At 39.5% G+C, this 15,644-nt stretch overlaps 1 protein-coding gene and 1 pseudogene across 1 annotated transcript in view; one reads left to right on the plus strand and one right to left on the minus strand.

Annotated features, from left to right (window-relative positions):
• The window catches only part of rap1a (RAP1A, member of RAS oncogene family), a 123,888-nt gene that overhangs the window by 70,374 nt on the left and 37,870 nt on the right, over nucleotides 1-15,644 (plus strand). Inside the window, exon 2 of the mRNA XM_062978656.1 lies at nucleotides 2,614-2,684. The gene's annotated coding sequence lies outside the window, so the exon portion shown is untranslated. The remainder of the gene's footprint in view (nucleotides 1-2,613; nucleotides 2,685-15,644) is intronic.
• LOC103278739 (small ribosomal subunit protein uS2-like) lies at nucleotides 4,354-13,156 on the minus strand (annotated as a pseudogene).

The raw sequence follows: 15,644 nt of genomic DNA on the forward strand, positions 1-15,644 counted from the left end.
AACAGGCTGGTTTTCCTTTTTATAAAGTACAGTTGAAACATCTTCTGCAGGGTCCACTGTAAATACTGCACATTGCTGCTAACAGATTTCTGTTATTTATTTGTATTATTTATTGCTGCCAAATATTGACCTCAACATTGATCTAAGGTGTTTCCATTTGGGATCAAGACCAACAGTTTACGAAGCAATGTTCTAGGCATGCCCTTTAGTCCTGACTGAAGGCTGGCTGAAGGCTAAAGTAAATTATATTGCTAGAACATGACCATACAGCCTGCAAACCACACAACACCCTAAAGTCAATTGGTTTTTGGCTTCCTAAGGTGAAAGTCTCTTAGGATGAACTCCTCTTTCCCCAACTTTGTCCCCAGAATATTTTCGTGGGCCTATTTGCAGGTCCTTCAGAATTATTCAAATGGGCCCCTTCGTCTCACTGAAGACATTCTGTGTTTTTTTTAAAGAGTATAAATGTTACATACTGATTTCAGTTGATCGGCATTTTATTTATCTTTTGGACCAAGAATGCTAAAACATTAGTTGCCCCTTGTGCCTCTGTGTTGCACAATGTGTTGCACATAGACCATCTCACAAGCAAGCAAACAACTAGCTAATAGTCTAGATAGAAATTCTGCCAGCAGGATGTGGCATTTAATACAAATTTGAAAAGATTAGGCAGCCAGTCTTAGTTATGTTCTTCTGTTTACATGCTGAGATAACAGGTGAGAAACATCTGGGAAAGAAGGTGTAACAACATGAAGAAATTGTAAAAGGCAATGGCTACCCGCCAATGTCTTTTCTTGCCCTAAAAGACTTATGAATGAAAACTCTTCTTGGAAAAACTGCATTTATCATATAACACCCTCTATACAGGAAGGGGCTGTGCATGTTTTTCCATTTTCTCCTTAATCAGGGGTGGGAAACATGCCACCCTCCGGATGTGGTTGGACTTCAGCTTCCACAAATCATAACCATCATGTCCAGAGGCAAAGAAATTGCCATCCATAAGCTCTAGAGAAGGGGATGCATGAACTCCAACTGTTCCTGAAACAGACTACATAATCAATACCAGTATTGGCTCCATTACGCTATGTAACAAATTTGGGGGGGGGGGGGGGAGTCTATTTCCTGTTTAATTGGGCAGTGCTTGCATTGAAAGTAGTTGTTATACTCCAGAAACCTTGTTTTTGTGACTGGCACAAACTATGTTGAATTGGTTGAGGCTCAATGACATATTAATTGAAGAACTTCAGCAAAATGTGCTGTAGGATGTTTCACAAAAACAAAGTATTTGCAGTTTCATAAACCTTTTCCAGGTTTTCATGATAGAACCAATTAGGAAATGACTTTTATTATCCAGGAACAAAAATAATGTTACATAGTGTTATCAGAATAATAGGTAAGTTGCTTTCTTATGAGCAAATATTAGTTGTAGCATACATTATTTCCTGGATTCCACATGCATTTATGCTAATGGATTAGTCTTGACTTGAACAGATGACAGCTTTTTGTTAGGATGTATTTAAGCCAAACACTTTCAGAGGCAACCCCTACAATTTCATGTCCATAATATCTGTAACTTTTTACTGTAATCTTGTTCACCTGTCCTGTTAAAAAACATTTAAACAGTGAGAGAGTGCCCCACAAATTGCACTGCTATAACCCCATGCATCACTGGTCAAAAACCTTTGCTCCTGAAAATAGAAATAGCTATGTAGTATGTTCTTTGTGTCAACAGCATGCTCCCTGTAAAGGCATTTGAGAAAACTATGTTCATTTCTTCAGCTTTACTGTCATTAGAAGATGCACTGAGCTATTGTACATTTCAATCAATATGCATTTCTTCCAAACAGCTGTGACTTTTAAAAGCTAGTATGCTGAATTGTGTTATATCTTTCTTTTGAAAAAAGTTGTTAAGATGTGACGGAACATCATTTTGTGTGACCCTTGTTTATCCCCATTAAAGCAGCACAAGATAAAACAAAAAGGCTTGAATTCTTAGCAAATTAATATAAAACTCATCAAACAGCTCATGCAAACATTCTATTGTTTTCTAGTATTAGTCACTGAGTACAGCTTGGTGTTTTAAAGACAATGTTTGCTTGTTCAGCAGTTACCATAATATAATGTAAGAATGTGCAGTGGGAGGTGGTGGGCTTCTTTGGATATCATCAAATTGTTGAAAGTGTTCATGCCATTATTTTGTTCCATGATCAGAAAAAAAAGTGATGTGCTTGGAGAAAACAGAACAGAGCTTTTCTTTGAACCAGGAATATTATTCTGATGATGATAGTTTACATTTACAGGTCTCAAAATATTTTGATTATTATATGGTGATACTCTTCCATTGAGTCTTACTGATGAAATATACATAAGTTCAATTGTTCAAATATTTTTTCTGATCAGTTTTAAATAAGTCACACAAGTGCCAGTATCTAAATGTTATATTGAGTCCCAAACAGCATGATTTGATGAAAGGGGAATTCAGCACTTAGGGGCCAGGGGATGGGGGTGGGGGCTTGACATCTACAAAACTTTGTTTCTTGTCTGAAGAATCTATGAAAACACAGTTTTAAATGTTTGAAAATATTTCAACTGCAATCTTCTTTTGTTTTTCAGTCCCTCAGAGGGAGTTCGGGAAGACCTCTAGCAGGTGCTGTCAACACTGATGAGAGATCTTGTATGTCAAGGTATGTATTATTTCAAGTTCTTTCTATTTTTGTTGGTGCTCTGCTGGCTCATCTAGTTTAGAACTATCAGCTCTGAGTGGAAACATCTCTTGAAGACTTCAGGCCACGAACTTCTAACTGCAGGTGTGTGTGTGTGTGTGTGTGTTCACGCCTTCAAGTTGCCTGTTGACATATAGCAACCCCATGAAAATCTTAGGGAATACTTGAAAGTAGTTTTCAATTCCTGAGATATCGTCTATGGCAGTGGTTCTCAACCTGTGGGTCCCCAGATGTTTTTGGCCTACAACTCCCAGAAATCTCAGCCAGTTTACAAGCTGTTGGGATTTCTGGGAGTTGAAGGCCAAAACATCTGGAGACCCACAGGTTGAGAACCACTGGTCTATGGCATTTTGTTTGTATTGGAATAATTGATCAGTAAGACATAGTACATTATTGTTGTTTTTAGCCATCAAGTCAGTTTTGAATTATGGTGATCCTATGAATAAGAGCCGTGACTTCTATTCTTAAGTCAGTTTGTTTGCTATATAAGTTTCCTCTTTTCTTATTGCCTCTCACTTTTCATAGCAGTATTGTCTTTTCATGTGAATCATCTCATGATATGCCCTATATACAATAGCCTCTTCTTGTTATTTTGGGCTTTTTAGAGGAAATTCAGGCATGATTTTCTCTGGGACCCATTTATTTGTCTCTTTTTTGGTTCATGGTAACTGTAGAACCACAACCACACTACTTTTTGTGGAATTTTGTATTTTAAGGAGCAAAAGGTTATGCTGACTGAAGCCTTGCTATTGGTAGAATCATTCAAATCAAATAGATTTTGTTGAGAAGTTGGATTGAATATACCCAAAACCAAACAGTGGAATCCACATAATCTTATTGTCCTTATGCCTATATATAAATTTTAGTGATGGTGGTGGTCCAGAAGAGAAACTACTGAGCAGCCACAAAATTGGTGGTGGTAGATGGCACTGGCAGAGGATGAGAATGGGAGTGGCACTTCATCTAGTTCTTAGTACTCTGCAGAAGGAGGAAGTGATAAACAATTTTGGAATGTCTTTTATCCCATGTTGAGACAGTTGGAAAGGAACCACATTATGATTTCTTTTTAAAGAGGTGTTAGTAAATAAATGATTACTGTGCTTTAAGGTTTTCCTGGCTCCTGCTGTTGCCTTACTCAAATCTGGAGAAGTGGAATAGATATTTCATAACCATCAGTCACAACTTCTGTCTGCCTTCTGTTCATCTTTGATATAATGTAAATTATTGTTGACTCAGGCCTAAATAAAATATGAAGAAGATGGGCACATCCCAGATTTTCATCACTTATAGTATGGTACACACTAATGTGAAATAGCAGATAAAAAGAATTTGAGGATGATGAAATACTAGTTGTTTGCATCAATTTTTTTTATATCTCACGAGTCCAGTACTTCGGTATTAAATGAATGCACTTTAGCAGGAGGCCAAACTACATTAATATACCTGCTTGGTAACCAGATTATGTTTCCTTGGCTCCATGCAAATTTCATTGCCATTGAACTTGCCCAGTCGCTTTCTTGTCAACTATAATAGATATTAATAAACCACAGGGCTAGAACAATCTTGTAAAAGTATTGATGCTTACCTATATATAAAGTCCTAAATGGCTTTAGACCAGGATTTTTTTTCAATAAAAAAGATGTTATATTTTCATTTCTCACTACCTTCTTGAATTCCTGCTGGTAACATTAGGACCACTCTGTGGTAGTCCCTACCCACTCCGTTGCCTGAGCAGTGGGAGCAGCAGACCAGTCTTCAGTGGCAGGCACTTGCCACAGAAGGCACTTGCACCCCTTCAGACCAGTCAGCCACCTCCGGTTGTGGCACTGCTGTAAATCCAGGTGCAGGAGCAGTCCATTCACCCTGGAACTCTTCCTTTGTAACCGCCTTCTCAGCTGCGGCCTGCTCTTCCTTCTCAATCTCTTCAGGATCCTGGTAGAGGTAAAGATCAGGCATCACCTCCCATGGACGTTCATGGGAAATAGTGCCACACACGAGCCAACATCCACCACATAAGGCTGAGCGAGCGAATGGCAATATCCACATAACGCAGAGGAGAATCAGTATTGCAAAAGGCAATGGTGGGGATGCCTCACTCAGTGGCTGATGATCAGCTCTTGGATCAGTGACTACCAAAAGGCAGGGTTCACGGAAGACTGCCTGAATCTGATCGGTGAAGGTGCCAGGAGTGAAACAGCCAGAAATTGGTGCTGCACTAGTAGCGGCAGCAAATTTCAAAACAGCACGCTGTCCAGTGTTTCTGGAGGAGATGAGGCTACATCAGCTGGGTTCTCAATTGCAACAGTGGCACAGGCAGCTAACAACAGTTTTTCCCAAGCTCTCTTCAGGTTGATGATATAAATGCCATCACTTTTTCTTTTATAAATATATTGCTCCATTTGAAAGTCTAAGTTGATTCCTCCCAAGTGGAAGATGTCCTCAAATTTCTTCCTATCATATCAACATACACATGTGTCATAAGCTGCTTCTTTAATCCTTTTTGTATGTTCCACCACCAAAAGAGTCTTTTTCTATCTGGCTGGGTAATGCTTTTTCTAAAAAAGATTAAATTAACTTAGGAAGTTGCCACTGATAACATTTTAGCACCTACTAAAAATGTCCCTTGTTTGTTAATTAGAAATCAAAAATTTTAACTTTGTCTGGTTTTCAAGTTTTTTGTTAATTTTATTTTAGTCTTTTGATGCTTTATTCCATCGGTTAGGAATGAAATTAAGTGGTCCATCCTCCTGCTATGACCTGGATTGTTTGTCCATCAATCCTGTCTCTGAAGGATGAAATCAGAGGCAGTAATAATGTTGCAGAAAGAAAACAGGGGAAAAGATGCTGGCAGGGCATTCGACCTAAGATGACTCGCTCAGATAAAAAGGTTCCCATGACAGAGAAGTTCCCATGACAAGGAAAGCAAAAATACCTCAGAGCAGTACTGTACTACCCATAGGGAAATTCCTTCACAATCTCAAATATAGGCATCAGTGAAATGTCCAATACGAGCCAAACCCTAGTCACAGGACTTTTTTTTTATGTCTCTTGGTTCCACTCAGAATCTTGTCAGGATTGGTTAGGTTCTGAAGCTAATGAAGTGTGAGGAGATGAGAACCCAATACAGGCTTGAGAGAATCATAGGATCGGCAAAGAAGACACATAATATCATTATAAAGTCTTATAGAATGGTCCCCCAACAGTGTCTGCCTGACATTTTGTATAGTAGTCTTTTGGATGTTAGCTGAAGACCTTTTCACCCTTCACCACCTCAGTTTTTTAATATTTCAGTCTTCAAAATCTCCTTGTAGTTTTATGATTTTTGAAATTCTATGTTTTGTATTGATTTTATTTATTTATTTACTTTGTTTTATATCCCGCCCTCTCTCCCGCATTGAGGGACTCAGAGCGGCTAACATACAGAAATAGTTCGATGCCATCCCGCACAAACCGCATCACATTTGACATACATATAAATAAATAAATACATATTTTTAAAATCCATACAACTAATCTAAATACAACAAAATGAGATAAGCCATTATTTAAAATTATCTATAATTAAAATAAAAACCACCTCCGTCTCATTGCTGTATTCCACAACCATTGCACTTAACCCAGCTTAACTGTTGTCTTCCCCAAAGGCTTCCTTCCAGAGGAAAGTTTTTATTTGTTTTCTAAAGGATAACAGGGAGGGAGCCATTCTGATGTCCTTTGGGAGGGATTTTTAGAGCCAAGGAGACACTGTCAAGAAGGCCTTTCTTGTTCCCACCAGCTACACTTGAGACGGGGGTGGGACCAAGAGTAGGACCTCTCTAGCCAAACGCAGGGCTTAAGCAAGCTCATATTGAGAGATGCGGTCAGATAGATAGGTTGGGCCTGAATCGTTCAGGGCTTTAAATGTTAAAACCAGCACCTTGAATTGCGCCCGGAAGCACACTGGTAGCCAGTGGAGCTGCTGTAACAAAGGGGTTGTTTGCTCCCTGTATAGCGCTCCAATAAGCAGCCTGGCTGCAGATCTTTAGTCCAGCTGAAGTTTCCGAACAGTCTTCAAGGGCAGCCCTACATAAAGTACATTACAGTAATCCAGCCTGGATGTGACAAGGGCATGGATCACTGTGGCCAGATCTGACTTCACCAGGTATGGGCGCAGTTGGTGCACAAGTTTTAATTGTGTGGCGAAGGCTCCCCTGGCTACTGCCAACATCTGAGGTTCCAGGGTCAGTGATGAATCCTGGAGAACACCCAAGCTGCAAACCTGTGTCTTCAGGGGGAGTGTAACCCCGTCTAACACAGACTGTAACCTTATACCCTGATCAGCCTTACGACTGATCAGGAGGACCTCTGTCTTGTCAAGATTGAGTTTCAGATTTTACCCTCTGTGACTATGCTGTAATTGATTTTATGATGGTTTAAACTTTTATTTATTGTAAGCTGACCATAAAACTACATGTCATTACAGAAAATGTAGAAAGCAGTTTAAAAATAAACATCTGGCCCATATTTGATGATACTCGGTAGTTCATTCCTAAGGTTTCAGTCCAGGCTTTGCTAGCATGGACTTAAACAACCCACTTAAACTCCCATGCATACATTTATTCAATATTAAGTGAGTATCACTGACCTATATCCTAAGGCTGATAGTTAACTGAGTTCTCAGAAGTGCTTGAAAGTTATTAGGCTGTTACTCAATTACAATGTACATGGGCGCTCTCTTTATAAGATTGAGCCTTTAATATAATGCATTATACTTTGGCCAGCTTTTCCAGCTCAGAAATTCATGGTGAACACAATTACAGAAAGTCTATTAAATTCATCTATCAGTAAACAGCATGCATGTCCTTAGCCAAAAATGTAATGTTGTTTAACCTGAGTAATAAATACATTTGGAATTCACTTGGTTCTACTAGGATTCTTGAGATGAATTGTATTTTTATAAGCTTTGCAGTCCACCTAAAATGAATATGTTTAAAACAGGGGCATTGTCTGGTAATGGCATCTGCTGACCAAGCAACAAGAGGTCTAATTTAACTAATGGGAGATTCTGAGATGTATCAATGAGACATACAGTTGTGTACGTATGCATTTAATTGGAATGGCTAAAGTTTATCAGGCTAAGCTTTTGCTACTCCTATATTGCTAAGCTCTCTTTTGGTTCATGGATGGTTGTGCAAGTGATGTTCTGTTTCAGAAGACAAGTCTATGTAGGACAGGATGGATACATTCAGATACTTGTAACATGGTGTAACAGATATAACGAAGGAGTTTTGTTCCTTCTGTTGTTCTCCTTGATATGATGATATCAACTGCAAATATCCTCATTTAATTATTATTTCCATTATTTAAGGGATTAAAAAAAACATTATTACCAGATTTGGAATAAGCCTAGATTTTCAACCAACTTCAAACTAGGTTTTCAGTTCCTAGCTTGGTGGTTCCCTATTTTCACATAATAGGACAAGATAAATCAATCAATCAAACTTTATTTATATCCTGCCCCATTTCCCCATGGGGACTCAGGGCAGCTTGCAACATGAAATAATAAACAATAAATTAAGCAAAACAAATAAACAATATAAATATTCAATCATAAAAATAAATCATAATGAGAGCTAATAAAATACACTTTTCAACAGCAATAAAATGGGGTTAAAAGTAATGTCCATAGTTAAAAAGCCATGTCCAGACTTAAAAGCCATATCCATAAAGTCCTTATTTGGCAAGCCAGATCTTCACATTAGATGTCATGGCTAATTGAAAAAGTTACGGTTTATTTAGTGTAGTAGACAAAGAGGGAGAAGGTTGCACAAGGCTTATTAAACTGAATATGCTGGCTCAGGTGTAATCTGTATGACATGACCATACAACACCATACAAATCCATGTTTCTGAGCTTATAATACTGAACCTTGAAAAAAGAATTCTTTTTTTGTATTCTTTTGAGAATCTCTTATTCCACCATAGCCTTTGGCTGTGGGATTCTGGCAGATGCTGTATTTTTCTAAATTCTGCTGAAATGTATGGGTTCATTATGCCTTCAAAGTGTTAGCTTTTGTCCTTGTCCCTTCTGTCTAGGGCTTCAGACTCTGGATACAGTGAGCTTTTGAGACAGAGCAGTTTCATTGCTTTTACTTTATATTTTCTGATTGATCACAAGCCATGGTTTTTAACATTGGATATGGCATTAAATCATAGCATTTACTAGCCATGCCTGGAAGTTGTGTCAGACTTGACTGTAATCTTTAAGGGTGTGTAAAAAATGTATATATCATTTAAAAGCTGTTTCCTTGCACAATGCAGTAGAGTCTCGGTTATCCGATGTAAACTGGCAGTCAGAATGCCAGATAAGTGAAAATGTTGGATAATAGGGAGGGATCGCTCACTCGCTGGTCTCTCCTTTCTGCCTCCTCGAAGCCCTGGTTCATTCATCCCCGCTTCATTGCCTGCTCACTCACCAGCTGGGTCCAGGTTCTGCCACCGCTGCCTTTACCACTAAGACCTGGCCCAGTAAGTGAGTGAGCGATCGAAGGAAGGGCGGCAAAAGCAGCAGCGGAAGCAGAAGCAGTGGCCTGGCCGCCTCTTCCAGACTCCTGCTTCTGCCACCGCCGCTGCCTTTGTCTCCCACCCCTCGCTCTATCGTTCACTCACCTGCCCTCCCTTGCTCTCTCACTCACTTACTGGGCTAAGTCCTGACAGCAGTGGCAGAAGCAAGACCCGACCCAGTGAATGAGTGAGAGAGCCAGGGAGGGCAGGTGAGTGAGAGAGAGAGGGAGGGCGAGCCACAAAGGTGCAGCGGCAGCAGGAGCCTGCCCGCCTCTTTCAGGCTCCTGCTTCTTCCGTTGCTACCACCTTTGTTGCTCGTCCTCCCTCACTCTCTTGCTCACTCACTGGGCTGGGTACCGGCCGTGGTGTATGAACGAGGGAGGGAGGGTGAGCGAGCAAGGGAGGGCGTCCCGGCCTCAGATAATATGGAGTGTTGGATAAACGTAAGTCGGATAACCGAGACTCTGTTATGGGACACTGCTTTATGCACCCTATGTCAAACAGGATCAATCCTACAAGATGTAGAGGTGGGAACATCTGACTTGTGTGACAAACAAAGAGTTGGACATCCTGTGACTGCAACCACCGAGTTTCACAAGCAAAAGGTTGACAGATTGATTCAGGACGGTCATCGTATCACTCAGAGAGAAATTTCAAGCATAACCGGCATTTCACAAGAACATGTGGGTCACATTATTGCTTTGCTTGGCTATCAGAAGATTGAACTCTGTCACGCAAGTCAGATGTTCCCACCTCTACATCTTTAAATTTACTCGCCCAACAACACACAATTCTCACATCAACACAATCACCACAAACAGCTTGCATTCTCTGAGGAATCTCCTTTGGGATGACACCTTCTGCTGTCAAGAATTCAATGACTGCATGTTGCTTAAGTCGCATTGACCGACTGCCTGCACAGGGTTCCTTACTTCGCACTTTAACAACACAACCGTTCAATGCTAACGTTTCCCGCCAAATGGAACTGTAGAGGAGAGTCTACTGAACAAGCCAGGACCTGTACTGCCATCTGTTGAGGAGTTATGAAGGTGGAGGCATTACTTTTCATTCAACCCTCGTATTAAAGCAGCTTTTTATGCATATCTTTTAAGAATCTTAAAACTTAATCTATGTTACATTATGTGATTGTGTTACCTTTTCAACCATTGATCTGTGGGAACGAATTTGCGTAATAATAAGCTCCACTGGTACTTTCCTTAAAATGTTTAGCTTCTTCTAAGGATTAAATATAGAACTTCCTGTTTTGTGCTAGCCCTTCTGGTATATCCATAGTTAAGAATTCCCCTCTTCTAGTTCCAGGCTAAAACTGTAGCTTAGCAAAATGAAGAAAGTGAATGTTGCTACTCAGAGCAATCTTTAAGTAGAAGTGTAGATTCACCAAAATTTTAAGTGCACTCTCGGTTTAACTAATTTATTGTTACATATATCTCTCTGTTCATATATACATATACTAGCTGTGCCCGGCCACGCATTGCTGTGGCGAAGTATGGTGGTATGGGAAATAAAGTATTGAGGAATTGGTGGTAGTTAAGGTAAAGGGTAAACGTTTTTCCCTGACATTAAGTCCAGTCATGTCTGACTCTGGGGGTTGGTGCTCCATTTCTAAGCCGAAGAGCCGGCGTTGTCCGTAGACTCCTCCAAGGTCATGTGGGATGACTGCATAGAGCGGCGTTACCTTCCCGCCGGAGCAGTACCTATTAATGCACTCACATTTGCATGTTTTCAAACCTGGGTTGGCAGAAGCTGGGGCTAACAGTGAGGGCTCACTCTGGTCCCCCAATTCAAACCTGCGGTCTTTTGGTCCAGAAGTTCAGCAGCTCAGCACTTTAACACGCTGCACCATCAGGGGTATTATTTCCTAAAGGTTGTGAATATACAATATTTCTGATTTTTTTTGTCTGTTGGAGGCAAGTATGAATGCTGCAATTAGGGGAAATGATTAGGCTGTAATGGCCTTGCAGCTTTAAAGCCTGGTTGTTTCCTCCCTGAGTGAATTTTTTGTTGGGAGGTGTTAGCTGGCCCTGATTGTTTCCTGTCTGGAATTCCCTTGTTTTCAGAGTGGTGTTCTTTGCAATATTTTATGTGCTTCTACTGTCTGTGGCCCTGAGAAAACAGAGGATTTGCCAGACATTGATGATGGGAATACTTTGTTGTGAGGTGTTAGCTGGCCCTGATTGTTTCCTGTGTGGAATTCCCGTTTTCAGAGTGGTGTTCTTTATTTAGTGTTCTGATTTTAGAGATTGTATTGTTCTGTTTTATTATACCACATTAATTTTTATATATTCTGATTTTAGTGTTTTTGAATACTTGGAGCCAGATTGTATTCATTTTCACAGTTGACCGCAACACAGTAATAATAATAATAATAATAATAATAATAATAATAATAATAATAGCAATGATAGTAATAATAATGACCTTGGTAATACACAGTGCTTCACTCCCTTCTCAGCTTCCTTTCAGGAAGAATCCTTTCTTGGGAGGTGTTAGCTGGCCCTGATTGTTTCCTTTGTGGAATTTCCAATTTCCCTGCTTTTAGAGTGTTGCTCTTTATTTACTGTCCTGGTTTTAGAGATTATATTGTTCTGCATTATTCTATCCCAGTAATTATTTCATATTAAAGTAGAATCTCACTTATCCAACATTCGCTTATACAATGTTCTGGATTATCCAACGCAGTCTGCCTTTTCGTAATCAATGTTTTTGTAGTCAGAGTTTTAAATTCATTGTGATATTTTAGTGGTAAATTTGTAAATACAGTACAGTAGAGTCTCACTTATCCAACATAAACGGGCCGGCAGAATGTTGGATAAGCAAATATGTTGGATAATAAGGAGGCATTAAGGAAAAGCCTATTAAACATCAAATTAGGTTACGATTTTACAAATGAAGCACCAAAACATCATGTTAGACAACAAATTTGGCAGAAAAAGTAGTTCAATATGCAGTAATGCTATGTAGTAATTACTGTATTTATGAATTTTGCACCAAAATATCACGATATATTGAAAACATTGACTACAAAAATGCGTTTGATAATCCAGAACGTTGGATAAGCGAGTGTTGGTGTGACACCCCTGGCTGCGAGAGCACTGGAAACCAATACACCAAGGCCAATAAACAATCTAATATCTTTATTAAGGAATTAAGAAATTAAAACGAAAACAAGCAGAAGATATAGTTCATCAATAGACCTTTCAGGAAAGGTCAAATATAGTCCAGTAATATATTGTCCAATGTCTAATATTAGAGTTTAAAGTTTGTAATTCAAAACCGAAACACACTCAAACTCCCAAGCGGTTTGAGTGGGAAAAACGTCCAAGTCTTTTGCTAGAGTTCAATGTAAGTCCAAGGCAAGGTATGGATGACAAGGCTGGAACCACGGCGAGGCAAGGCACGGAAACACAGCTAGGCAAGGCACGGCTAGACTCGAAGGTAGTGGACTCAAACGCGGTCCACACTTGGCTGGAAGTGAAGTTGATCCTCCAACTGACACGTTGACTCCGCGCTGGCTAGCCAGCGCACAGAACTTTTAAGGAACTTCAAATCTTTTCACAGAGCAGGTGTCCAAATGCTCTTTTCCCAAGGGAAAAGAGTTAAAACAACATCTTCACCAGATGCGATCCTCCCTGAGAATTCTCAGGGGGAAACAGGTTAATCAGCAGATTCTCTAGCTGCTAATCGCGCACTCCTTCTCCTGCCAGCTTTCTCAAACCTACTAGTTTCCCAAAATATTCGTCTATCAAAGGGAGAGGAACTGGTGGGAGAAGGCTCCGTTTAAAGGGCCTTTTTAATGAGCTGTGGACTAGAATTGTCAATAGGAAGCAGCTGGAAAGAGGCAGAGTCTTGCTGAATCGGCACAAACCTCATGTCCTCGTCACTGTGATCCGTAATGGAGGCAGGATCACGGCCCAAGGGTTCAGGGGACATCACAGTTGGATAAGTGAGACTCTACTGTAATTACTACATAGCATTACTGTGCATGGAACTACTTTTTCTGTCAAAATTGTTGTATAATATGATGTTTTGGTGCTTAATTTGTATAACGATTACCTAATTTGATGTTTAATTGGCTTTTCCTGAATCCCTTCTTATTATCCAACATATTCACTTATCCAACGTTCTGCCGACCTGTTTATGTTGGATAAGTGAGACTCTACTGTATATTGATAATCTTATATTATCTTCTTAGAACTGGATTATATGAGGCCCCTTCTTCACAGCTGTATAAAATGCACACTAAAGTGGATTATATGGTAGTGTGGAGTCAAGATAATCCAGTGCAAAGCAGATAATAAATAAGATTCTAAATAGGTTATATAGCTGTGTGGAAGGGCCTTGAGTCTACACTGCCATATAATCCAGTGCAAATTAGATAATCTGTGGAAGAGGCCTGAGGCCTAAGTCTGCCTGTCCACTGGGCTGAGTGGGTTGCTACGAGACCAAGTGTACAGAGATTAGTCCTCTAACTGGCAGCAATTGGATAAAAACAATTATTCCTTTCCCTCTAATTAGGACTTTATTTTTCTTTTCTTTTTGTTGTATCAATCTAGAGGCGTGGATGATGGGTTGTGTTGTCAAATTTCGAGGTTGGGGAGCCTGTAGTTTTGTTGTTTTGTTGGTTGCCGTGATGCCATCACTCATTTATATATATAGATACAGAAACGTTCATATATACAGAAATGTCTGGAGCAGTTGTGCAAAAAATATGCTGCATTGCTAACCATGAATTTCTTCATGGTTGTGAATGTAAAAGCAAACATGGTGGAAATTATGGCTGTTTCCCTTCTACTGCAAATGTGATAGTCACTCAAACATCCATCACATCCATCACTAGCTGTTGATGAAAGACACAATTTTCTTTACTGGCATGCAGTAGAAATACAAAGAAGCAACAGCTTTACTAATAATGCTGTTTTTGAATCTAGCTAGTGTACTTGGTCAAATTTGGAAGGTCCAATATAACATTTATTCCAACAGCCTTTGCTAACAGTCATATGTAATGGGTTTTCCTATGAGTAGCTCATCAAATCTATGTATTTTGGCACTGATCATATACCAGAGTGGCCTAAAACATATAATCAAAGGGAAAACACTGCTTTGACTCCCACTTTTTATTTTTACTGTGTGTGTGTGTGTTAGCCTGATACAAAATTCTGGAGAACCTGAAAGTATACACAGTGTTGTGAAATTAAGGCTGATTCTAATGAAGGTGTTGCACACCCGTGGAGTTTGAATTTTATTTTGTTCTTTATATATCACTATGGCTGCTTTCATTTATGAAAGCATGTGTTTCTTGTATATACGTAGGTACAATCATAAGGAAGTAATGCCTGGGTACGCCAAATTCTTTCTCATGCCATCTGTGACAGTTTTACTGTTTACCTTTTGATAGCAAATTTGAAAGAGCTAAACCTCATATGCTAGTAACAGCAGAGAAAGAAAATTGGAAAAAGCTGTAGTAGTGAAGATGGGTGAAATGTCATGGATTAGCTGCAGGTTTACTTTGAAGTATAAAATCAAAGCTTTCTTTCACTCACAAACTGCTATCATGATCTGAAAGGGCTCTTCATTGGGTTGCTGCAAGTTTCTTCATTTATTTATGGGCTCTTCATTTATGTATGTAGAGAGATGTGTCAGGGTCCCATATTCTCCAGCCAACATGTCTAGATGGGGATAGTGGGAGGTATAATCAAGTATATTCGGAAGCATCGGGTTGAGGAAGGTTACTCTAGAATCTTGTTTCATAAATTACTGAAACAATGTCCATAATTATCTCCAAAACAAGCTCATGTCTGTCATCTGATAAAAAGGCTCTAGTTGCATGAATCTTCTGTTGCAAAGTTTTTGTTAATCTTTAAACTATCAAAAGACTCCAACACATTAATTTCATTGCTCCCAATAATGTTTTATTCCATAAAAACATAGTTCTCATAAATTTGTATTTACAACTTTTGAGTTGAGTTTGGCTTGTACTGTGCATCTGTAAAGACACTTTGCTGTTTTCCACTCCCTGCTTAGCTACCCCCCCCTTTCCCTTTGAATTATAAGCCCTTTAACCTTTTGTTCAGATAGCTCTAGTATTTCCTGTTTAGGTTATTTTATGCAGTTATATACAGATTTATGGGAACTAATGTAAGTCATCTGATTTATAAGGAGGTACAGATTCTGTGTTATGGCTTTTCCCAAAAGGACAGTGCTCAAGTACTGTGGGATTGCTGAAAGGAGAGGCATTGAATAAATATAAAAGTTTGCTTTTCCTTCATTGAAAATTCCTGACAATCCTGTCTAAAGTCCCAAAGGCAGGAGCACCCTTCCCATCCTCCCACCCCCGACAGGCAAGGTGGAAGTGGCTGTG

The sequence above is a fragment of the Anolis carolinensis genome, chromosome 4, assembly GCF_035594765.1.
Source record: "Anolis carolinensis isolate JA03-04 chromosome 4, rAnoCar3.1.pri, whole genome shotgun sequence".
Classification (NCBI taxonomy): Eukaryota; Metazoa; Chordata; class Lepidosauria; order Squamata; family Dactyloidae; genus Anolis; species Anolis carolinensis.